The 24,335-nt window shown below is 47.8% G+C and overlaps 1 long non-coding RNA gene across 1 annotated transcript; it reads right to left on the reverse strand.

The window, feature by feature from the left end:
• Window positions 1-546: 546 nt before the first annotated feature.
• Window positions 547-15,005, reverse strand: LOC143990272 (uncharacterized). Its single transcript, XR_013277257.1, has 2 exons — window positions 14,849-15,005; window positions 547-716 (listed from the first exon to the last, which is right to left on the reverse strand). It is a non-coding gene; the product is annotated as an uncharacterized LOC143990272 (long non-coding RNA).
• Between the last annotated feature and the right edge of the window lie 9,330 nt (window positions 15,006-24,335).

Raw genomic sequence — 24,335 nt, forward strand, 5'->3', positions numbered from 1 at the left:
AACTAGGCTTTAGAGTCCCCTTCGCATCCAAGTATGAAATAATTTGAGTCTATTGTTCTCTCTAAGTTAATAAGATAATTAATTTATAGGAAAAAAAAAAAAACACACACACACACAGGTCTGTTACATTACAGAGAGCACTGGGCAGGATGGTCAAACTCTGGTACCCACAGCCACATTCAGACAACCTGCTCAACCATTACAAGGATAGCGGAAGGAAGACCATGAAAATGTGAGTTTAGTACAACAGGCCAAATTCATGAAGCTTTACACAAGGATAAGAAACTTTATTTTGGCCCATTTTCCAACCACTTTTTTTTTTTTTTATTTGGTTCCTTATACTGATATTAAAGCTTTGTAAGCTGAGCCTCATAACTGTCTGAATAGGACTTCAGTGGGGATTTCCAGATACAAGTGACATCATGAGCCTCATATCTCAATGATGTCACAAGTCTCCAGCTCCCGATGTTTAGCCAACAATGACCTCACGGGGAAACTGATAGACACATTTGGCAAAAAAAAAAAAATCACATAATTCCAGTCAGAAAAGGTTGATACAAACATTTTTATTTATGAAGATGCTACTGTTGATACATTGTGTGATGTCCGGTCTGGGAAGGTGTGTAGAGCAAACACGGGTATCCCCCAAGAATAAAGTCCAGAACATAAAACGCCAGCATGCTGGTAAAAAATGTTGTCCCCAGTCCAGCTTTCATCTAAAAAAAGAAAATAAGGGAACAAAGATAAAGTATTAGAGCAAAGCCAATGTACACCATGTTCAAATACAATACATCAAAAGCTGCAATTGTGTGTAAATAGAAGAGGTGTGTGTATAGTTATATGAATGTTGTGTCCTTTGTGCATTTCTTCCAGATCTGTGCAGTAATCCAGCATGTAACAACGTCTGCACTTTTCCCTGTTCAGGAGCTTCCTATAATAAACACCAGTCAGAGCTGCTCTCGCCCCGTTCAGGGTGACTGGCCTGGTGTCTGATCCATGTGGCAGCATAAGGCTCGGTACACACCTACGCAGTTTGCTTTTAACCTGTTTCTGCAGGGCTTTTTGCTGTGCGTTTTTGATTTCTGCGCACGTGATTTTACTGCAATTTGCATTTTTTTTGGGGCAGATTAAAAAACACAAATTGCTTCAAAAAAAGCATTACATGCTTTTCTGCAGCTTCTCCATTGAAGTATATTGAACCAAAGAAAGATCGTCTCGCGTTTAAAAGTCCCTGACCGTTTCCAAATACACAGCGGCTGAAAAAAAGCAGATATGAGCGTGTCCCATAGGAAACCATGTAAATGAACCGTAGTGCGTTTCTGCAAAAAGCACCAATAAAAATATAGATGTGAACCAGGTCTAAGACATTTACTAACACAATGGGGTTAAAAAAAGACTAAAATCAGCCCTTTATAGTAAAAAAAAAAAAAAAAAAAAGCAGATGATGACTACTTTAAAGGGGTTCACTTTTTTTTTTTTTTTTACTGTAGAACGGTGACAGTAATATTTACAGTAGTGATTATTTGCTCTTTTTGTACTATAAAGGGCTCATTTTTTTTGATAACCCCATTATGTTACGGGCCGATTAATCGATTATGAAAATAGTAATGGATTCATTTCATAATTGATTAGTTGTGGATTCATCAATTAGTTGATTCAGCCCTAATACCCAACATGTCAAACTTCGGTACTTAAAAATCTCCATCGGCAACACTTTACAAATGTTTACAAGTTACCCGTTTAGAGTTACAAAAGAAGTCTTGGGTAGAATTATTGCCCTCACTACAACATTCATGGCAATACCTCAGATGTGTGGTTAGAACGCAGTTTTACATATGTGTTCACTTGTGTGTGAATCACTTTTATTAAAAACTAGTGCATGACAGGTCCTCGTTAGAGAGAGAGATGGGGGGTCTATAAGACCTCACAGCTCTCCGCTAGGCCGGAAAGCCTGAGATAAAAAATAAATAAAAAAAACTAACAAAAAAAACAAAACCACACAATCTCAGCCTTTTTCTCTAAAAACACAGAAGTGATCACATTTGCCGAGGACGGAATCGACATCTTAACGTCGTGCCTGGCCTCTGAAGGTCATAGAGACGGCCGAGGACCATCTGGTCCTTGGTCAGCTCTATGGTAAATGGCCCCTCCTGCTGCCTGTAAAAACAGCCACTATGATTGTTTTTACTGTGCAGGGAATCGCTCTGGCAGAAAAAAAAAATCTGATATGTGGATGATGCCTGTAGCTCCATCATTCAGATATCTCCAATCAAAGTCCAGGACATCATATGACGGCCTTGTGCGGGAAGTGGCCCCTCCCACAGCTCTGCTCTCTGTACAGGATACATGCAGTACAACGATGATGCCAGCACTACTTTTACAAGGTAATATTGAGTTTTGCAAAGACCTTTGGTGCACACAAAGCGGCTATTGAGGAACATATTGGAAAAAAAAAAAAAAAGAGTTCTATGCCACAAGTCCAACTTTAAAAAGAGAAGTACACAGCCTCTGGCCGAATCTTCAGCTCATTTGGCTGTACTTCTCCTGTGGATCACAGGAGTGCAGTTCATTTTTAGCAGATAGTGGGCTGAAGTCGGCTGTCAGCTGACATCACAGAGCCGGTCCAGGCAAGATGGCGACACTGGAGTAGGGATCCGCCCACAAACCTGGACCGGCACTGGCTTAGCCTCTCAGCGAGCCACTTAAAGACTGAGCCGGCCGCTCCCGCCGCCTCCACAGCCCAGCGCTCCAGTGAGCGGTGACTGACAGTCATCAGCTCTCTGCTCAGGGAGCTGTGAGAAAAGAGCGATCTGTCCCACGGTCCAGCGTTGTGGGTGCAGGAAGCCTCGCTCCTCTCCCCGGCGCCAGCATTCTAAATGTGGGCGCCTGGCAGTGGCTTCACAGCTGGGCGCGCACTGAATATGCGCGTGCCATACTGTGAATGGGCAGACAATCTTCTGGGACCTATGACATGTCCCAGAAGATTGCAGGGAGGAGGTGATCTTCCCTTCTAGTGCCGCAGAGCCAGAGGAGGAAGTGGGATCTGGGTGCCTATAAAAACAGGGTACCCTCGCTCCTCCCCCCCAAAAAATGACATGACAAATGTGGCACATCAGGAGGTCACCAGCACTTAAAGCGGAAGTTCCATTTTTGGGTGGAGCTCCCCTTTAATTTATAGAGTTCCAGTGTGTAAGGCTGAAGGCAGCAGGTGGGGGGGGGGGAGGGACCGCTGTGCGGCAATCTTACCAGGAAGAGGGAGCGTGTACCTGTCAAAACCACGTACCCGCTCCCCCCTCCCTGCCAAAAAATGCCAAATGTGGTGGTGGAGGGTGCGAACAAATGGAGGTTCCCGTTTTGGGTGGAGCTCTGCTTTAAGATTATGTCGCTAATACAAAATGTACCAAAACCTCAGCTGGGAGAATGTAGCGATAAATCCATATCCCCAAAAAACTATTTATGACACCGAGACTGAATTTTTAGACGTAAAATAACCAATTCTAGACAGTGTGGTACATCCTCCTTATAATGAGATAGTAAAGTCGGTGTAAGCTGCACACCCACCATAATTATCTCCAGCATCCAATCACAGTATAACAATTCTAACACAAGGGTGTTGTGAGGAGTCTAAAGGGGAATAAATATACCCAAAAACTATTGTACAGTTCAAATAGCACCAGAATAAGGCTAATGGGGTATTAGTAACATTGAATATTACACAGATAAAATACATTTTGTGAATTACTGTAAAACCTGAATGGAACCTGCATTCAGTTTTGATTTTGGACTTTGCTGGCTGCATGCTTGTTCCAGGCCAGTGACAAAGGAAGAAGGTTATAAGGATGACAGTCGGTACCAATGCCATGGATTCCAAATCACAGCCACACCAAACATATTAAAAAGGGAAAGATCAAAGCTGATATTTTCTAGTTCCACCAGGTGGCAGCACATTACCAATGTTTTTCAGTGCCAATGCTACTAGGAAGCCTGGGCTGCTTGTTATGACGTCTAGAAGGATAAAGAATATTATTACTTTAGAACAGTTCACTAAAATTGTCGGTTTCATAATTCAATAAAAGATTTTTCGGCCATACTTCTCTTGTGGGTAACAAGGGTGCACTTACTTTTGCACTCCTGTGACCCGGAGTCAGCTTATTTTGGGCTATTGCCTGCTGTCAGCGAACATGGCAGGGAAGTTACAGGCTCTGGAAGGATCCCGATCATATTGTTGGGATCCACCCAGCTTCCTGATTGACAGCTGCCTCTGAATCTCAGCATACAGCTGCGCCCACCCCTCCTCTCAGGTGAAGCCGGAGGAGAACTGAGCGATCAGCAGTCTTGCGATTGCAAGTTTTCTGTCTTAAAGAGGAGCTCCGGGCTACTTTGGAAAAAGTCAGCAGCTACAAATACTGTAACTTTTAAAATAAGGACACTTACCTGTCCAGGGATCCTGCGATGTCCTCTCCTGAGCCAATTCTTCAATTGGCTTTGGGTGCAGGCGCCGCCATCTCTGGTAAGGGAAACGAGAAGTGAAGCCTTGCAGCTTTACAGCCCGTTACCTACTGTGCATGCGCGAGTCGCGCTGCGCCTTGGGAATGGCCCCGCAATCTTCTGGGACCTGTGTGTAGGGGAGGGGTAGGGGGCGAAATTACGGGTCAGTTCGCCGGGGTGATCTGAGCCGGAAGTGGGAGCGAGTACTTGTCTAAACCAGGAACCCCCCCCCACAAAAGTGCCAAATGTGGCAGTGGAGGATGCAAACAAAAAGGAGCTTTCCCTTTTGGGTGGAGCTCTTCTTTAACCACTTTCAGACCGGACCATTTTACTGGTAAATGACCAGAGGTCTTTTTACACTTTGGCACTGCGCTGCTTTAACTGGTAATTGCGCGGTCATGCAATGTTGTACCCAAACAAAATTTGCGTCCTTTTCTTCCCACAAATAGAGCTTTCTTTTGATGGTATTTGATTGCCTCTGCGATTTTTATTTTTTGCGATATAAACGTAAAAAGACCGCAAATTTTGAAAAAAAATGATATTTTCTACTTTTTGTTATTAGAAAAATCCAATAAACTCAATTTTAGTCATACATTTAGGCCAAAATGTATTCAGCCACATGTCTTTGGTAAAAAAAAAGTCAATAATTGTATATTTATTGGTTTGCGCAAAAGTTGTCACATCTACAAACTAAGGTACGTTTTCTGGAATTTACACAGCTTTTAGTTTACGACTGCCTATCTCATTTCTTGAGGTGCTAAATTGGCAGGGCAGTACAAAACCCCCCCAAATGACCCCATTTTGGAAAGTAGACCCCCTAAGGAAATTGATAAGAGGCATGTTGAGCCCATTGAATATTTTATTTTTTTGCCTCAAGCGATTGAATAATGACAAAAAAAAAATATATATTTTTTTTTTACACAAAGTTGTCACTAAATGATATATTGCTCACACATGCTATGGGCGTATGTGAAATGACACCCCAAAATAAATTCTGCTGCTTCTCCTGAGTACGGGGATACCACATATGTGGGACTTTTTGGGAGCCTAGCCGCGTACGGGGCCCCGAAAACCAAGCACCGCCTTCAGGCTTTCTAAGGGCGTAAATTTTTGAGTTCACTTCTCACTACCTATTACAGTTTTGAAGGCCATAAAATGCCAAGATGGCACAAAACCCCCACAAATGACCCCATTTTAGAAAGTAGACACCCCAAGCTATTTGCTGAGAGGCATGTTGAGTTCATGGAATATTTTATATTTTGCCACAAGTTGCGGGAAAATTACAAACTTTTTTTTTTTTTTTTTTTTTTTCACAAAGTTGTCACTAAATGATATATTGCTCATGCATGCCATGGGCATATGTGAAATGACACCCCAAAATAAATTCTGCTGCTTCTCCTGAGTACGGGGATACCACATATGTGGGACTTTTTGGGAGCCTAGCCGCGTACGGGGCCCCGAAAACCAAGCACCGCCTTCAGGCTTTCTAAGGGCGTAAATTTTTGAGTTCACTTCTCACTACCTATTACAGTTTTGAAGGCCATAAAATGCCAAGATGGCACAAAACCCCCACAAATGACCCCATTTTAGAAAGTAGACACCCCAAGCTATTTGCTGAGAGGCATGTTGAGTCCATGGAATATTTTATATTTTGCCACAAGTTGCGGGAAAATTACAAACTTTTTTTTTTTTTTTTTTTTTCACAAAGTTGTCACTAAATGATATATTGCTCACGCTTGCCATGGGCATATGTGAAATGACACCCCAAAATAAATTCTGCTACTTCTCCTGAGTACGGGGATACCACATATGTGGGACTTTTTGGGAGCCTAGCCGCGTACGGGGCCCCGAAAACCAAGCACCGCCTTCAGGCTTTCTAAGGGCGTACAGTTTTGAAGGCCATAAAATGCCAAGATGGCACAAACCCCCCCCAAATGACCCCATTTTGGAAAGTAGACACCCCTAAATTTAGGGGTACACTAGTGAGACTAGGTAATAAATGGCGGGTGCCCTGAAACTATAAAAAAAATAACTAACCAACCAGCGTCACCTGTAACAGTTTTATGGTGATCACTGGTGAAAGGGTTAACTAGGGGGCAATCAGGGGGCTTTATGCGGTAGTATATGGGGGTCCCTGGCGCTATAAAAAGCTGCGGCGAACCTAAATACCTACCTGCCTAACTAGCGTCACCTGTGACACTAATACAGCGATCAGAAAAACGATCGCTTATTAGGCTGGGTTCACACTGGAGCGATGCGGGAACGCCACGAATCCGCGGCGGGTTCCCGCATCGCATGCCTCCCGGCGGCAGTTCACACTGCCCTATGCGAACTGCTGGGAGTGTCAGTGAAATGTTACTGACACCCCCAGATCAGTTCGCATATCGCAGTGCGATCTGCAAACTTGGATCGCATGGTGTGAACACCCATGCGATCCGATTCTGCTGCGGACCAAAAAAAGGGTCCCGTGCGAGTTTGCGGCGGGTGCGGCGGGTGCGACACGAATTCAGCCATACTATCTGTATAGCTGAACTCGAATCGCACAGAGATCGGATGTGATTTGCACTGCAGTGCGGTGCGAATCACATCCGTTCTCATAAACCGCTGCAATGTGAACCCAGCCTTAGTGACACTGGCGACGGCGGGTGATCACGGGGTTAAACCTTTATTGGGGGGTTAGGGGGGTACCTTAGAACTAAAGGGGGCTAACCCTAACTGCCCTAACAGTTATTAGTCACAAATGACACCCGCCGGGTGATCAGGGGGTTAAACCTTTATTAGGTAATAAATGGCGGGTGCCCTGAAACTATAAAAAAATAACTAACCAACCAGCGTCACCTGTAACAGTTATATGGTGATCACTGGTGAAAGGGTTAACTAGGGGGCAATCAGGGGGCTTTATGCGGTAGTATATGGGGGTCCCTGGCGCTATAAAAAGCTGCGGCGAACCTAAATACCTACCTGCCTAACTAGCGTCACCTGTGACACTAATACGGCGATCAGAAAAATGATCGCTTATTAGGCTGGGTTCACACTGGAGCGATGCGGAAACGCCGCGAATCCGCGGCGGGTTCCCGCATCGCATGCCTCCCGGCGGCAGTTCACACTGCCCTATGCGGACTGCTGGGAGTGTCAGTGAAATGTTACTGACACCCCCAGATCAGTTCGCATATCGCAGTGCGATCTGCAAACTCGGATCGCATGGTGTGAACACCCATGCGATCCGATTCTGCTGCGGGCCAAAAAAGGGTCCCGTGCGAATTTGCGGCGGGTGCGGCGGGTGTGGCGGGTGCGGCGAATGGCTGAACTCGAATCGCACAGAGATCGGATGTGATTTGCACTGCAGTGCGGTGCGAATCACATTCGTTCTCATAAACCGCTGCAATGTGAACCCAGCCTTAGTGACACTGGCGACGGGGGGTGATCACGGGGTTAAACCTTTATTGGGGGGGTTAGGGGGGTACATTAGAACTAAAGGGGGCTAACCCTAACTGCCCTAACAGTTATTACAGTCACAAATGACACCAATGCAAAAAAAAATAAAAAAAAAAAAAAAAATAAAAATGACATTGGTGTCACTGTGACTGGGGGGCAGGGGTAATTGGGGGGGTGATCGGGGGGGTGTGAGTGTGCCTGGCATGTTCTACTGTGTGTGTAGAGTGTTGGTGCAACTCACCGATCCGCTCTCCTCCGTGTCGGAACGAAAAATACCGACACGGAGGAGAGAATACATCACTTCCTCTCCTGTGTTTACATTACAGGAGAGGAAGTGATGTCACGGGGGATTCCTATTCGTCGGGAGCGATCGCGTGGGGGTGGCCATGAATGAATGGCTGCCCCCTCGTCCCGGATCGCTCCCGGACGAAAACCGACCGCCGCAGGCACCGGGCGGGGGCCCGATCGGGCCCCCGACCCGCGGGAGGCAAGGGACGTACATGTACGCCAATATGCCTGCCCGTGCCATGCTGTCGACGTACATCGTCGTGCGGCGGTCGGCAACTGGTTAAATCCTGTATAAAGATTTGTTTTTTTTATTTTTATATCCCCCAAACTTCTCCCATCAAGATAAAAAGCCTTCTCTGTTCAGCAGCCCCCCTCAGACCCCCTAATACTTGCCTGAGGTCCCTCTAAACCCAGCGATGTTGCAGAAGTGTCTTGGCAGCCCAGGACTCCCTTCGTCATTGGCTGAGACAGCAGCGAGGCGCCATTACCTTCTGCTGCTGTCAAAGTCAGTCAGCCAATGAGGAGAGAAAGGGGGTGGGGGCAGGCCATGGCTCCATGTCTGAATGGAGCAGGGGCTCGGCTCGGGTGCCCCCCATAGCAAGCTGCTTGCTGTGGGGACCCTCAACAAGAAGGAGGGGCCAGGGGCACCGAAAAGGGACCAGAGAAGAGGAGGATTTGGGCTGCTCTGTGCAAAACCACTGGAACAGCAATGAAGTATAACATGTTTACTTTTTTTCCTAGTTAAAAATAAGAAAGAAGACTTTCCAATCCCTGTAATACTGATAGAGTTGTGTGAAGTCCCCAAAGCATTTGGATGACAGGTCCATGTCGGCTCTGCTATGCAGACAAGGACAGAGCCCGCTCTCCTCTATGGAAAAAGACATGCAGTCATTGGATCCCCCCACCCTCTGAATGGATTAACCCCCCACACACATTGGTGGTCACAGGAAGTGACACGGAAGCCCCACCATTGGTGCTCAGTGCCAGTGAAAGTTACATTGGTTATAAACACTTCCATATACCCAGTGATGTGACCGGCCACAGAGGAAACAAATCCCCCTACGGAAGATGGATCTCTATCTGCACTCTTCTCTACACTTATCTACCATTCAAAGTACTGAAATTATACAGCTTGTCTGAGAGTTCACAAAAAAAGGGGGGGGGGGGGATGGGGAGCTGAAGTTACACTACAGAGCTCAATGAGGAGAGCCGATTGGAAGGAAGAGACACCCCCACCCCCCCATCACATAGGAACAGAGATGAGGCTGTCAATCAGCTCGAGCTGGGGGAGGGGAGGACAGAACTTCTAAGTGCAGTATTAACCACTTCAGCTGCGGAAAGTTTACCCCCCCTTCATGTCCAGGGCATTTTTTTGCGATACGACAATTCGTTAATTTAACTGCCAATTGCGCGGTTGTGCGACGCTGCACCTAAACAACATTTACCTCCTTTTTTCCCACAAATAGAGCTTTCTTTCAGTGGCATTTGATCACCTCTGCGGTTTTTATTTTTTGCGCTAGAAATAAATAGCGACAATAAAAAAAAAGGAATAATTTTTACTTTCTGCTATAAAATATATACAAATAAAAAGAATCAAATTTTTCCATCAATTTAGTCCAATATATATTCTGCTCCATCCCAATAAGTGTATATTGATTGGCTTGCGCACAAGTTATAGCGTCTACAAACTACGGGACACGGGATTTTTTTATCTAGTAATGACGGCGATCAGCGATTATTTTAGTGGGATTGCGATGGACAAATCTGACACCAAGGCCCCTTTCACACTTGTGCAACCTGAAAGTTGTGCCATTTTTGCCACGACTTAAAGCAATGCCCGTGTAATCTTTATGTCTATGGACCTCAAGTCACACCAAAGCAGGGCAGGGACTACTTTAAAGTGGCACAGATATGAATGGTACCCATTGGAAATCATGGGGTACGACTTGTCATGCCACTTTGTAGTCCCAAGTGGCACAAGTGTGAAAGGGGCCTAAGGTCCTTATCACACACGTGTGGCTTTGGACATCAGAGTCACATGACAAGTCATACCCCATGATTTCCAATCATCACCCATATCTGTGCCACTTCAAAGTCGTCCCTGTACTACTCTTCTCCACTTTGATGCAAGTTGACATCCGTAGACATGAAGTTTACACTTCAGTCATTCCCTGAAATGGCATGAAAATCGCACAAATACCAAGTCGGGTGAAAGGGATCTCACTTTTTGGGGACCAGTGACACGAATACAGGGCAAAAAAAATGTATAAAATGCACGGCATTAATGACACTGACAGAGAAGGGTTAACAGTGGGGGCGATCAAAGCATAAGATGTGCTCCTAGGAAGTGATTTCTGTGTGTGGGGGGGAGGGGTGGGGGTGACTGGAGGAAGACAGATCACATGACGGAATGGCAGTCTGCCTCTCCTGAGAACGATCAGCGTGTCCCGGTGGGCATCGCGTCCGCTAGAGCCGCCGATTGGGAGCGAGTTGACTGGTGGCGCACGCCCCAGACCCAGCGCACAAAATGACGTACAGGTATGTGATTTTGTGTAGGAGGGATCTGCATGGAGAGCTCCATATCAGAGTAATACACAATGACTTCTCTCTCCTCCTCTCTTTATACACAGATTTCTCTTCTATCTCTATCACTACTGGCTGCATCTAGTGCACATTTATGGATATACCTGAGGACTGTGTGTATATAAAACCTCTAGAGACGGTATATACACCCCATATCATTATCACCTATATACTATTCTACAGTCTACTTGTATAATATCAAGGTCTCCATATATGGCTGAGAACAATTGTATTTTATCTCCAGGGCTCTCCTCTCCCCCCCCCCCCCCCACACTTTTACTCACCAAACTCCTTTCATGTTTTAGTTAATCAGATGGAGGTCCCTCCCCTGTCACCTTTCTTTTCGGTGTCAGGAAAAGCTGTCAGCAATGATTCATGTAGACATCAGAGGAAGGAGGCAGTGGACAGAAATGAGCCTCACTGCTCTGGACTGAGACAAGTACACACTAGAGAGGGAAATCCTCTGATCACATTTCATTACAACCACTTCAACCCCCCGAAATTACCAGTCATGGAAATGTCATTTATCCATCCCAACATTACATGTCTGTGGCAGGAAAAGGAGGTGGGGGGGTAAGACTGGCTGGTACACAAAGACTGGGGAGGCAGATGACACAACACGGCTGGGGGAGGGAGGCAGATGAAAAACAGAGCTGGAGGGGCAGGTAAAGGTGGGATGGGGGGTTAGACTGGTTGGAAGACTCAGAAAGGGGGGCAGGTGACACGACGCAGCTGCAGGGAGGGGCAGGTGATAGAACATAGCTGGGGCAGGTGACGCGCCTGCAGGGGGGGGCAGGTGACGCGCCTGCAGGGGGGGCAGGTGACGGGGGGCAGGTGACGCGCCTGCGGGGGGGGGCAGGTGACGCGCCTGCGGGGGGGGGGCAGGTGACGCGCCTGCGGGGGGGGGGGCAGGTGACGCGCCTGCGGGGGGGGGGGCAGGTGACGCGCCTGCGGGGGGGGGGGCAGGTGACGCGCCTGCGGGGGGGGGGCAGGTGACGCGCCTGCGGGGGGGGCAGGTGACGCGCCTGCGGGGGGGGGGCAGGTGACGCGCCTGCGGGGGGGGGCAGGTGACGCGCCTGCGGGGGGGGGCAGGTGACGCGCCTGCGGGGGGGGGCAGGTGACGCGCCTGCGGGGGGGGGCAGGTGACGCGCCTGCGGGGGGGGGGGCAGGTGACGCGCCTGCGGGGGGGGGGGCAGGTGACGCGCCTGCGGGGGGGGGGCAGGTGACGCGCCTGCGGGGGGGGGGCAGGTGACGCGCCTGCGGGGGGGGGGGGGCAGGTGACGCGCCTGCGGGGGGGGGGGGCAGGTGACGCGCCTGCGGGGGGGGGGCAGGTGACGCGCCTGCGGGGGGGGGGGGCAGGTGACGCGCCTGCGGGGGGGGGGGGGGCAGGTGACACAACACGGCTGCAGGGGGGGGCAGGTGACACAACACGGCTGCAGGGGGGGGGCAGGTGACACAACACGGCTGCAGGGGGGGGGCAGGTGACACAACACGGCTGCAGGGGGGGGGCAGGTGACACAACACGGCTGCAGGGGGGGGGCAGGTGACACAACACGGCTGCAGGGGGGGGGCAGGTGACACAACACGGCTGCAGGGGGGGGGCAGGTGACACAACACGGCTGCAGGGGGGGGGCAGGTGACACAACACGGCTGCAGGGGGGGGGCAGGTGACACAACACGGCTGCAGGGGGGGGGCAGGTGACACAACACGGCTGCAGGGGGGGGCAGGTGACACAACACGGCTGCAGGGGGGGGGCAGGTGACACAACACGGCTGCAGGGGGGGGGCAGGTGACACAACACGGCTGCAGGGGGGGGGGCAGGTGACACAACACGGCTGCAGGGGGGGGGGGCAGGTGACACAACACGGCTGCAGGGGGGGGGGCAGGTGACACAACACGGCTGCAGGGGGGGGGCAGGTGACACAACACGGCTGCAGGGGGGGGCAGGTGACACAACACGGCTGCAGGGGGGGGGCAGGTGACACAACACGGCTGCAGGGGGGGGGCAGGTGACACAACACGGCTGCAGGGGGGGGGGCAGGTGACACAACACGGCTGCAGGGGGGGGGCAGGTGACACAACACGGCTGCAGGGGGGGGGCAGGTGACACAACACGGCTGCAGGGGGGGGGCAGGTGACACAACACGGCTGCAGGGGGGGGGGGCAGGTGACACAACACGGCTGCAGGGGGGGGGCAGGTGACACAACACGGCTGCAGGGGGGGGGCAGGTGACACAACACGGCTGCAGGGGGGGGCAGGTGACACAACACGGCTGCAGGGGGGGGGCAGGTGACACAACACGGCTGCAGGGGGGGGGCAGGTGACACAACACGGCTGCAGGGGGGGGGCAGGTGACACAACACGGCTGCAGGGGGGGGCAGGTGACACAACACGGCTGCAGGGGGGGGCAGGTGACACAACACGGCTGCAGGGGGGGGCAGGTGACACAACACGGCTGCAGGGGGGGGCAGGTGACACAACACGGCTGCAGGGGGGGGCAGGTGACACAACACGGCTGCAGGGGGGGGCAGGTGACACAACACGGCTGCAGGGGGGGGCAGGTGACACAACACGGCTGCAGGGGGGGGCAGGTGACACAACACGGCTGCAGGGGGGGGCAGGTGACACAACACGGCTGCAGGGGGGGGCAGGTGACACAACACGGCTGCAGGGGGGGGCAGGTGACACAACACGGCTGCAGGGGAGGGCAGATGACAGAACACAGAGGGGGGGTGGGGGTGATTAGTGAACACGAGGGGGGTGTGATTAGTGAACACGGGGGGGGGGGTGATTAGTGAACACGGGGGGTGTGATTAGTGAACACGGGTGGGTGATTAGTGAACACGGAGGGGGGTGATTAGTGAACACGGAGGGGGGGTGATTAGTGAACACGGAGGGGGGGTGATTAGTGAACACGAGGGGGGTGTGATTAGTGAACACGGGGGGGGGGGTGATTAGTGAACACGGGGGGTGTGATTAGTGAACACGAGGGGGGTGTGATTAGTGAACACGGGGGGGGGGGGTGATTAGTGAACACGGGGGGGTGATTAGTGAACACGGAGGGGGGTGATTAGTGAACACGGAGGGGGGGTGATTAGTGAACACGGAGGGGGGGTGATTAGTGAACACGGAGGGGGGGTGATTAGTGAACACGGAGGGGGGGTGATTAGTGAACACGGAGGGGGGGTGATTAGTGAACACGGAGGGGGGTGATTAGTGAACACGGAGGGGGGGTGATTAGTGAACACGGAGGGGGGGTGATTAGTGAACACGGAGGGGGGGTGATTAGTGAACACGGAGGGGGGGTGATTAGTGAACACGGAGGGGGGGTGATTAGTGAACACGAGGGGGGGTGTGATTAGTGAACACGGGGGGTGGGTGATTAGTGAACACGGAGGGGGGGTGATTAGTGAACACGGGGGGTGGGTGATTAGTGAACACGGAGGGGGGGGGTGATTAGTGAACACGGAGGGGGGGGTGATTAGTGAACACGGGGGGGTGGGTGATTAGTGAACACGGAGGGGGGGTGATTAGTGAACACGGAGGGGGGGTGATTAGTGAACACGGGGGGGGGGTGATTAGTGAACACGGGGGGGGGTGATTAGTGAACACGAGGGGGGGGGTGATTAGTGAACACGAGGGGGGGGGTGATTAGTGAACACGGAGGGGGGGTGATTAGTGAACACGGGGGTGGGTGATTAGTGAACACGGAGGGGGGGTGATTAGTGAACACGGAGGGGGGGTGATTAGTGAACACGGGGGGTGGGTGATTAGTGAACACGGAGGGGGGGGTGATTAGTGAACACGGAGGGGGGGTGATTAGTGAACACGGAGGGGGGGTGATTAGTGAACACGGAGGGGGGGTGATTAGTGAACACGGAGGGGGGGTGATTAGTGAACACGGTGGGGGGGTAATTAGTGAACTTGGAGGGGGGGGTGATTAGTGAACATGGAGGGGGGTGATTGGGGGGTCTCCAGCTCTGTCTCCCCCCCGGACTTTCCTCCTCACTACTCCCGCGGTCTCCTCTCCTCCCCCCGGCTCTCCTCCTCACCTGCACAGCTCTGCGCCCCCCGGCCGCCATTTCTGCCCCCCGGGACGGTTCCTCTCAGCTCTCCCCTCAGTAACTGTCTCCGTTCATCCTCCATAGAGATTTCCAGTACTAAAGATGGCCGACGGGTGATGATGAAACCAATCACTGCATTCAGCTGATCGGGATAGGAGACACCTATGGCGGGGGATCGGTATTACAGCCGGAGAACACAGATTGCCATCTTGTGGCCAAATTCAAGAATAACCATTAAAATCACCCAATACTGTTGAAATTTGAAATAAAATTAATAAAATGATATAAAATTGATATGGGTTTGTGTGATATGACATAGTTGTGAGGTGCATCAGGTCAGGCGCTTCAGTAAGAGGTGCTGTGATTGGTCACAGGTTCTTCTTTACTCCAGTCTCAGGCGGTCTCAGGTCACTTCTCCTTAGCGAGTTGACGGAGTGACATTCAGAGAGGAGAGCTCCTGCATTTCACTGCGATTTTCAGCGACTGACAGCGAATAACTGCGATTTTTATCATTTTTATTGATATTTATCGCTATTACTAACCCTTATTATAATATTATTCTTAATATTATAATTTTTTTGCCTTTTTTCAGGTATACAGGCATCCAACACCAACAGGATGCCTCGGCCTTCACGTCCCGGATCCCGGCGAAGGCGCTCACGTCAGGACGGCGACGAGTCACCAATCGCCCACCGGACGCGATCCAGAGCCCCACATCGGCGGAGACAGGAGGCGGAGCCACCCAGGAACAGGAGCCGTTCGCCAAGACACCGCGACAGGCCTGCTGAACATCTCCCAGCACCGCCGCCGGCCATGGAGCCGCGTGGCGAGGAGCAGGTAATCTGTATCATCTGTTTTGCAGGTATTGAAGATGGAGAAGACACGACCACTGTGACCTGCGCTCACCAATTCCACACGGCGTGCATCCAGCGGTGGATGGAGCAAAGCGCAACCTGTCCCACTGTGCCGGGCTGCCATCCCCATCCCCCAACAGGACCACGGCCATCAGGGGAACAACAACAGGTTTGACATTCGGGTTGATGAAAATGGTAATATGTGGTTCATTGACATTGAGCAGCAGCTGATCCGCAGGGTTGACTTTCAGGTTAATGAAGATGATGATGAGTATGTGATAATGTGGCAATGATCCCTATAGAGTAACATCTTTTTTCTTTATATATACAGGATCGTAGTAGTAATAGTAATTGTTTATACTTGTAGTAGTTTTATAGTAGTTTAAAAAAAAATCTATTTTTATAAATATATAACAGATATTTTCTTTTTATACAGCATGCTTGTAGTAGTAATTGTAATTTTTTATGCTTGTAGTAGATTTATATTAGTTTAAAAATAAATAAAAATAAACAAAAAAAATTGTATAAATATATATATATATATATATATATATATATATATATATATATATATATATATATATATATATATATGTATGTGTATAAATGCATAAGTATAAAATATATTTCATTTTTTATACAGCATGCTTGTAGTAGTTTTACGGTAGTTTTGAAAAAAAATAAAAATAAAATTATAAATATATATGTATAAGTATAACAGATATTTTCTTTTTATACAGCATGCTTGTAGTAGTAATTGTAGGGGTGCAACGGATCGTCACCAATCCGTGATCCGAACGGGTCACCCCACTCGGATGGGCACATGCCGCGCTCCGCAGGGCGCTCCGCGGTCTCGGCCTTAGGAAAGGCCGTGGCTTCGGTCTAGCTCCTAAGCGGCAGCAATCTTTCTACACCCTGGCCGTTTACAATGTGATCGCTCCGACGGAGCGATCACTTGTAAACAAACCGGCTTGACGCCGGTTCCTCTCTCCCTCTCTGTACTAATCTGTACAGTGGAGGGGAGAGATCGGATGGAAACAGCCATCCCTCCATACCCTGGCAATACCCTGCCAATACTCTGCTATACCCAGCAATACACTGCCAATACTCTGCCATACCCAGCCATACTCTGCCATACCCAGCCAATACTCTGCCAAACTCTGCCATACCCAGCCCTACTCTGCAATACTCTGCGATACCCAGCCATACTCTGCCATACCCAGCCATACTCTGCAATACTCTGCAATACTCAGCCATGCTCAGCCGTATCCAGCCATACTCAGCCAATATTACAGTGGGGAGATTGTGGATATTACAGTGGGGACTATATGGTGGTGGAATTTTCACAGGTTTTTGCAAATTAAATTATTATTTGCTGATCCGAAAAATGATCCGATTCGTGACTCTGATCCGAGGAACGATCCGATCCATTCGTTTTTTGATCCGTTGCACCCCTAAGTAATTGTAATTGTTTATGCTTGTAGTAGTTTCATAGTAGTTTTGCAAAAAACAAAAAAAAACAAAAAAAAATTGTATAAATGTATATGTATAAGTATAACAAATATTTTCTTTTTATACAATATGCCTGTAATTGTAATTGTTTATGCTTGTAGTAGTTTTATAGTAGTTTAAAAAAACAACCCCCCCGCAAAAACCAAAAAAATTGTATAAATATATGTATATATGTATAAGTATAATAGATATTTTCTTTTTATACAGCATTCTTGTAGTAGTAATTGTAATTTTTTATGCTTGTAGTAGTTTTATATTAGTTTAAAAAAAAAAAAAACAAACAAAAAAAATTGTATAAATGCATAAGTATAACATATATTTTCTTTTTTATACAGCATGCTTGTAGTCGTAATGGTAATTGTTTATGCTTGTAGTAGTTTTACAGTAGTTTAAAAAAAAAAATTATAAATATATATGTATAAGTATAACAGATATTTTATTTTTATACAGCATGCTTGTAGTAGTAATTGTAGGGGTGCAACGGATCGTCACAGATCCATGATCCGAACGGGTTACCCCGCTCGAATTGGCACATGGCGCGATCCGCAGGGCGCTCCGCGGTCTCAGTCTTAGGAAAGGCCGTGGCTTCGGCCTAGCTCCTAAGCGGCGGCCATCTTTCTACACACAGGTCGTTTACAATGTGATCGCTCCGACGGAGCAATCACTTGTAAACAAACCGGCTTGATGCCGGTTCCTCTCTCCCCTCTCTGTACTAATCTGTACAGTGGAGGGGAGAGATCGGATGGAAGCAGCCATCCCTCCATACCCTGGCAATACCCTGCAATACCCTTCCAATACTCTGCAATATCCTGCCAATATTCTGCAATACCCAGCAATACCCTGCCAATACTCTGCAATACCCTGCCAACACTCTGCCATACCCAGCCAACACTCTGCCATACCCAGCCAACACTCTGCCATACCTAGCCAATACTCTGCCATACTCAGCCAATTCTCTGCCATACCCAGCCATACTCTGCCATACCCTGCCATACTGTCAGAAACCATGAAACAAACTGAGACAGAAGTACAATCAAATCACACTTTTTTATTAATAAAAAAAAAACGGTAAATAGAAAAAAGCGTAGTCAAGCATAGCCAGAGTCCTGTAGCCAGATCTGGTAGGCAGCCAGTCCAAAGTTCATAAACCAATATTGCAGTGGGGAGATTGTGGATATTACAGTGGGGACTATATGGTGGTGGAATTTTCACAGGTTTTTGCAAATTAAATTATTATTTGCTGATCCGAAAAATGATCCGATCCGTGACTCTGATCCAAGGAACGATCCGATCCATACGTTTTTTGATCCGTTGCACCCCTAATTAATTGTAATTGTTTATGCTTGTAGTAGTTTTATAGTAGTTTTGAAAAAAAACAAAAAAAAATTGTATAAATGTATAAGTATAACAAATATTTTCTTTTTATACAACATGCTTGTAATTGTAATTGTTTATGCTTGTAGTAGTTTTATAGTAATTTAAAAAAACAACCCCCCGCAAAAAAAATTGTATAAATATATGTATAAGTATAATAGATATTTTCTTTTTATACAGCATGCTTGTAGTAGTAGTTGTAATTGTTATGCTTGCAGTAGTTTTATAGTAGTTTTGGAAAAAAGAATGTATAAATATATATGTATAAATGCATAAGTATAACAGATATTTTCTTTTTTTATACAGCATGCTTCTAGTAGTAAATGTAATTGTTTATGCTTGTAGTAGTTTTATAGTAGTTAAAAAAAGAAAAAAAAAGAAAAAAAAATGTATAAATATATATGTATAAATGCATAAGAATAACAGATATTTTCTTTTTATACAGCATGCTTGTAGTAGTAAATGTAATTTTTTATGCTTGTAGTAGTTTTATAGTAGTTTTGAAAAAACAACCTCCCCAACAATTTTTTTTTATAAATGTATAAATATATATGTATATATAGATACATATACATATCCAGTTGCCGACCGCCGCACGCCGATGTACGTCAGCAGAATGGCACGGGCAGGCATATTGGCGTACAGGTACGTCCATGCCTTCCCGCGGGTGGGGGGCCCAATCGGGCCCCCCCCCCCCCCCGGTGCCAGCGGCGGTCATGGCCACCCCCTCGCGATCGCTCCTGACGAATGAAATTCTAGCACTACATCACTTCCTCTCCTGTATTGTAAACACAGGCAGAGGAAGTGATGTAATCTCTCCTCGTGTCGGTCTTTTTCGTTCTGGCACCGAGGAGAGAGGAACACGCCAGGCACACTTTCACCCCCCCTTCACCCCCCGATCACCCCCCCCCAATCACCCCTGCACCCCCAGTCACAGTGACACCAATTGCATTTATTTTTTATTTTTTTATTATTGCATTGGTGTCATTTGTGACTGCAATAACTGTTAGGGCAGTTAGGGTTAGCCCCCTTTAGCTCTAGGGTACCCCCCTAACCCCCCCAATAAAGGTTTAACCCAGTGATAACCCCCCGTCGCCAGTGTCACTAATACAGCGATCGTTTTTCTGATCGCTGTATTAGTGTCACAGGTGACGCTAGTTAGGCAGGTAGGTATTTAGGTTCGCCGCAGCTTTTTATAGCGTCAGGGACCCCCATATACTACCGCATAAAGCCCCCTGATTGCCCCCTAGTTAACCCTTTCACCAGTGATCACCATATAACTGTTACAGGTGACGCTGGTTGGTTAGTTATTTTTTTATAGTTTCAGGGCACCCGCCATTTATTACCTAATAAAGGTTTAACCCCCTGATCACCCGGCGGGTGATATAAGTTTGAGGGTCAGATAAGGTCTGCGTCGCCCCAGGCAGCGTCAGGTTAGTGCCAGTACCGCTAACACCCACGCGCAAAGCATACACCTCCCTTAGTAATATAGTATCTGATCAGATCTATATTAGCGTCGCCAGCAGTTTAGGTTTCCCAAAACGCATTGTTAGCGGGATCAGCCCAGATACCTGCTAGCACCTACGTTTAGCCCCTCCGCCCAGCCCAGCCCACCCAAGTGCATTATCGATCGATCACTGTCACTTACAAAACACAACACACATAACTGCAGCATTCGCAGAGTCAGGCCTGATCCCTGCGCTCGCTAACAGTTTTTTTTGTAGCGTTTTGATACAGTCGCTGACAGCCTAGTGTACCCCTAAATTTAGAGCCCAAAATGGCAAAGAGAAGGTACACTAGTGAAGAGGCCTACACGTTTCTGAGCATGACAGATAGTGAAGAGGAAGTCACTCATCTGTTAGATTCAGGCTCAGAATACGATCCTGTAGAGGACAGCAGCTCCATGACAGATAGCTCTGGAGACGGAGATGAGGTCCCTGTTAAGGGCAGGCGTACCCGATCCCAAATTTTTTCTGTTGTTGAGGTGCAAGAACCGCAGGTCCCTCGTATGGAGCAGAGACGTACTAGAGCCGCTCAACCTTCTGGTGAACTGGCAAGCACCAGCGGCCTAGTACACCCTGGACATACATCCAGCACTGCAGTAGCACGTGGTGACGTGGCGAGTCCCATAAGTGCAGTTCAAACTGGCGAGGTGGCAAGCACAAGTAGTGTCCCGCTGCCACCAAGACGAAGACAAAGACAGGCCCGTCGTACCCATAGTGCCCTTCCTGCAGAATTCGCCAATCCTGATTGGGTGCCCACCACTTCTGCAGAACCCGTACTTCCCCCATTCACTGGCCAACCTGGCATTAACATGGAAACAGTTGATTTTACGACACTTGATTTTTACTCACTGTTTTTCACCGAAGATCTCTATAGATCTATTGTGGACCAAAGCAATTTGTACGCTGGTCAACACATCGCCACTGTTCCCCAGTCCGCCCTTGCCAGACATTAGAAACCAATTACGGTTTCTGAATTTAAGATCTTTCTGGGCCTCTCCCTCAACATGGGCATAACCAAAAAGAGTGAGTTGCGGTCATATTGGTCCACTGACCCAATTCACCATATGCGCGTTTTCTCTGCTTCCATGTCCAGGGCACGATACGAGCTGATTTTGTGGTTCATGCACTTCAGCAACAATGAACTCTGTCGTCCTCGTGGAGACCCTGAATACGATCGGCTCTACAAAATTCGGCCCCTCGTAAACCACTTCAACCAAGTTTTGCAGACTTGTTTACTCCCCATCAAGTTGTCTGCGTTGATGAGTCCCTGATTAAGTTTTCTGGTCGCTTGTCATTCAAACAATACATTCCCAACAAGCGTTCCAGATACGGGGTCAAGGTGTATAAGCTCTGTGACAGGGCCACAGGCTATACACGTAGTTTTATGGTTTATGAGGGTAAAGATAGTCACGTAGAGCCGGAGAACTGCCCTGACTACATAGGAAGCTCTGGCAAGATAGTGTGGGACATGGTGTCACCCTTATTCGGAAAGGGGTACCATTTATATGTGGACAATTATTACATGAGCGTGCCACTGTTTAGTCACTTGTTTGATCAGCAGATTGGAGCATGTGGCACTGTGCGACCTAATCGCCGGGGCTTTCCCCAGTGGCTTGTAGATTCTTGTCTTAGGCTGGGGGAGAGAGCCTGCTTGCGCAGTAATAAATTGCTCGCTATGAAGTGGAGGGATAATAAGAATGTTTTCGTTCTTACCTCCCTTCATGCAGACACGACGGTCCAAATTCCTACGGCGACTGGTATTGTGGAGAAACCCCTCTGTGTCCACAAATATAACCAAAATATGGGAGGGGTGGACCTCAATGACCAGTTGTTGGCGCCGTATCTAGTTGCCCGTAAGGCCAGACGCTGGTACAAAAAAGTGTCTGTTTATTTATTCCAATTGGCTATGCTGAATGCTTATGTTCTACCCAAAGCTTCAGGACGAACTGGATCCTTCCTTAAATTCCAGGAGGATATCGTCAGAGCCCTTCTGTATCCAGGCGGTGCTCCACCTCACCTTCCCCAACCAAATGCAGTAAGCTGGCTGCATGAGAGGCATTATTCTTATGTCCTCCCGAGTACCCCTACCCAACGAGCCCCCCAAAGAAAATGTCGTGTCTGCAGAAAGCGCGGATATAGGCGTGACACCCGTCATTATTGTCCCTGCTGTCCTGACAATCCTGGTCTTTGCATTGGTGAATGTTTTGAACGCTACCATTAACTAGTTGAGTATTAGCGTAGGGTACAGCATTGCACAGGCTAGGCACACATTCACAGGGTCTCCCAAGATGCCATCGCATTTTGAGAGACCCAAACCGCTGCAACCGTTACAACAGAACTGTTAAAGTTACATAAAAAAGTGTTTAAAAAAAAAAAAAGTAAAAAACCCAAAAAAATAAAATAGTTGTCGTTTTATTGTTCTCTCTCTCTCTATTCTCTCTCTATTGTTCTGCTCCTTTGTACTGTATTCTATTCTGCAATGTTTTATTGTTAAGCATTTTTTGTTTTCAGGTACGCCATTCAGCTGTAGCGTGGATTTATTTATCTTGACAGCAACAGCGTTTGCTCCCACGATACATAAAGCCGCGACACCAGCACTTTCGGAGGTGATTTCACCACCACAGTCAAAAAAGAGCATATATGCTGAAGCATGAGGGCATAAGGGGTGGAGGAGTGATTTGCTCCTACCTTTTGCGGGAGGATGCCCCCATGCTTCGGCATATATATATTTTAGGCACAGATTGTGTTAAATGTGTTATTTTTTGCTATTTTTCTTGTATTTGCTTTGCAGGTATGGTAAGTCCTACTGTTATACTGTAATGTTACTTTGTTTTATTGGTAACCATCATTTGCTTAGCAGGTACGCCATTCTGCTGCAGCGCGGATTTATTTATCTTGACAGCAACAGCGTTTTGCTCCCACGATACATAAAGCCGTGACTCCAGCACTGTCGGAGGTGATTTCATCACCACAGTTAAAAAAGAGCATATATGCCAAAGCATGGGGGCATAAGGGGTGGAGGAGCAATTTGCTCCTACCTTTTGCGGGAGGATGCCCCCATGCTTCGGCATATATATTTTAGGCACAGATTGTGTTAAATGTGTTATTTTTTGCTTTTTTTTTTTTGTATTTGCTTTGCAGGTATGGTAAGTCCTACTGTTATACTGTAACGTTACTTTGTTTTATTGGTAACCATCATTTGCTAAGCAGGTACGCCATTCTGCTGCAGCACGGATTTAATTATCTTGACAGCAACAGCGTTTTGCTCCCACGATACATAAAGCCGTGACTCCAGCACTGTCGGAGGTGATTTCACCACCACAGTTAAAAAAGAGCATATATGCCGAAGCATGGGGGCATAAGGGGTGGAGGAGCGATTTGCTCCTACCTTTTGCGGGAGGATGCCCCCATGCTTCGGCATATATATATTTTAGGCACAGATTGTGTTAAATGTGTTATTTTTTGCTATTTTTTTTGTATTTGCTTTGCAGGTATGGTAAGTCCTACTGTTATACTGTAATGTTACTTTGTTTTATTGTTAACCATCATTTGCTTAGCAGGTACGCCATTCTGCTGCAGCGCGGATTTATTTATCTTGACAGCAACAGCGTTTTGCTCCCACGATACATAAAGCCGTGACTCCAGCACTGTCGGAGGCGATTTCACCACCACAGTTAAAAAAAGAGCATATATGCCGAAGCATGGGGGCAGAAGGGGTGGAGGAGCAATTTGCTCCTAACTTTTGCGGGAGGATGCCCCCATGCTTCGGTATATATATATTTTAGGCACAGATTGTGTTAAATGTGTTATTTTTTGCTATTTTTTTTTTTTTTATTTGCTTTGCAGGTATGGTAAGTCCTACTGTTATACTGTAATGTTACTTTGTTTTATTGTTAACCATCATTTGCTTAGCAGGTACGCCATTCTGCTGCAGCGCGGATTTATTTATCTTGACAGCAACAGCGTTTTGCTCCCACGATACATAAAGCCGTGACTCCAGCACTGTCGGAGGCGATTTCACCACCACAGTTAAAAAAAGAGCATATATGCCGAAGCATGGGGGCAGAAGGGGTGGAGGAGCAATTTGCTCCTAACTTTTGCGGGAGGATGCCCCCATGCTTCGGTATATATATATTTTAGGAACAGATTGTGTTAAATGTGTTATTTTTTGCTATTTTTTTTTTATTTGCTTTGCAGGTATGGTAAGTCCTACTGTTATGCTGTAATGTT

This window comes from Lithobates pipiens, unplaced genomic scaffold (genome assembly GCF_037356315.1).
Source record: "Lithobates pipiens isolate NorthernLeopardFrog02 unplaced genomic scaffold, aLitPip1_a1.2 Scaffold_18, whole genome shotgun sequence".
NCBI classification, from domain to species: domain Eukaryota; kingdom Metazoa; phylum Chordata; class Amphibia; order Anura; family Ranidae; genus Lithobates; species Lithobates pipiens.